Below are 2,509 nucleotides of genomic sequence, written 5' to 3' on the forward strand. Positions count from 1 at the left end.
AATCCTGACTTCCGTATTCCAGTTGCTGAGTGTTTTCTGTTCTAGCGGAAGGAGGAAAATGTGATGTTTTCAACGGGCACAAAACGTCACCTCTGTGAAAGTCTGAGGATGTGGACGAAGTTTCAGTTTTCTATTTTCTGCCTGGACCCTGCTTCCCCAAGGGTAACTCTGGGGTTGGGAAGAGGGAACGGTGACACGGGCTGTTGGTGGAGCGGGAGAAGTCCTGTTTCAGCTGAGGGTGACGTTGATGTCCTTGGTCAAGCATGGTCTGCGATGCGCTGACATCTGTGGGAGACTCGGTGGCCTTTTCAGGAGCTCTGCTGGGCAGGGGCCATGGACGCTTCCCACAGCCACCCTCTACCATCTTCCCCGCTCAATACCTTATTTGTGGCAAATTGATTTTACAGCCTCAGTTTTGTGCCTAAAGAAGAGTGAAAGGAAAAAAAAAATACCTAAAGAGGGTCAAAGAAACGCACTGGGGCCCGACTCCTGCCCTGGGGCTGTTTCTGAGACAGTTCAGACTATTTTTGTGATTGCTCGGGGTTTCAGTGGTGGGGAAAGCCAAGGAGGAGCAATCAGAAGTCATGCTCGCAGATGACGATGGGCAGCTGTGTTAGGGTGGAATTACTGCCTTCTGGCTTTGCAGAACTGCTGTGTGTGTTGTGCAGGGTCTCCTCGGGCAGCAGATACTGGATTTAGCGGAGTGATGGGCTGATGCACATGGAAACCCTTGGCTTGACCCTGCTCTATAGGATGCCTTTCCCATGGGGGCCTGAGTGGTTCCTCACAGCATAAGGTGGCATAGGCTGAGTTCCTCCCCATTTAGAAAAAGAGACATTGCTGATGACTAGGAGTATATTGAATATTTTCACATCTAAGCTAAATGCTCTCATCCTGAGAGTCCCTGGACTCTGCTCAGACTGTTTCTGTGTGGTCATCTTGGTGAGCTCAACTTGCAGGGCTCAGGAAGGTGGCTCTGATGGTCTTGGCCATCCTTGGAAACAGCCTTCAGCTGTGGCAAGGTGCCATGGGACAGTTTTGATGGGGATGTGTGGTGCCAGCTGATGTCAGTGGCATCAGTAACTGGCGGTGGTTTGCATTTTTTTTTTTTTGAGTTGTGGATCCATAAGACCAGAAGAGTAAAATCCATTAGATTTTCCATATATATGTTTTATCGCTCGGGACTTTAAAAGAACTTGCTTTGCTCGTTGTCTTCAAACTTCTTAATGTTTTCTGTGCTGCTTGGGCCTGAAACTGTGGGCTGAAAACCACTGTGATTTGGTGTGTGGAGGGTCCCCCATGATGAACTCCGGGGATTAAAGATGCTGCTTGATTTGTGACTGAAAACACGGACGGAGAGAGCGCTTGGGTCCCCAGGGACATGGGAGCTGCAGGGCCAAACACTCTGTGCCGACGTGCGCTGTTATTCTAGAGAAGAATTTGGAAAGCTCGCAGTTATGAGCTATGGTTATGTTCTCACTTAATAAGGTGTTAACTGATGTTAGGCTCTCTTCGGAGAGTTAGACTATGTGTGGAGGTTAACAGTTCTTGGCGTTTTGTCTGCTATAAACGAGCTTTCGGAGACGGGGAAAGACACGCTCTCAGCGTGTGAATTTTTTTTTTTTTACCTTAAAAAAAAAAAAAAAAAAAAAATCGGGAGGGGGAAGCCCGTTCGTTTTCACCCCGGGCTGCAGGAGCGTTGCAGCCGGGGGTGCGGAGCGGCGGAGCGGCCGCTGGAGGGCAGGCGAACCGTGCCGGAGCGGCGGCCGTGCCGGCCGGACCCCGACAACCTGACCTCGCCGCAAACCTCCCGCCGTGGCGGCGGTGCCGGGCTCACGGACCCGGGCGGCCGCGGCGCTGCCCGGCCCGGGGGGGCGGCCCGGCCGGACCTGCGCGGGGCTGGGGGGCACCGCGCCGGGGCTGCCGCGACTCCGCTGCCGCCCGCCCGGGGCTGGCCGGGGCCGGACCGCGCTCCTGCCCGCTCGGAGGTAAGAGAGCACCGAGCCCCGCCGCCCCCGCCCCGCCTGACACGCGTCGGCGGAGCGGAGCGGAGCGGGGCGCGGAGCAGCAGCCGCTGTCTTGTGTCCCCCCGCGTCGCGTTTCACGCGTGTAGCGGCGCTGCCCGCTCCGTCGGGCCGGGGAAGGCGCGGAGGGCGCCGGAGCGCAGCCACGCTCGCTTCTCCCCCGCCCCTCCCCGCTTTTAATTGTTATTATTTTTTTTAAATACTTTCCTCCCGGCCGCGCTGCGCGGGCGTTGCCCCATCCGCGCAGGCGGTGCCAGCTCCGCGGGGGCTGCCCGGGCGGGTCCCGCCTCCCGCTCCGCGCCCCGCGCATCACCATGCGGGGCCGCGGAGCCGCTTTATCCGCCTCGCAGGGCTGGCCCGGGGGAGCGGCGGGGGGGCACTTGCTGATGATCGGAAGTTACTGACAATAAGCACCTTCATCCCCCCCAAAGGCGGAGAGAGAGGGAGAGGAGGAGGAGGAGGAGAGACAGGGGGAGAGGAGAGCT

The sequence above is a fragment of the Caloenas nicobarica genome, unplaced genomic scaffold, assembly GCF_036013445.1.
Source record: "Caloenas nicobarica isolate bCalNic1 unplaced genomic scaffold, bCalNic1.hap1 Scaffold_371, whole genome shotgun sequence".
Lineage (NCBI taxonomy): Eukaryota > Metazoa > Chordata > Aves > Columbiformes > Columbidae > Caloenas > Caloenas nicobarica.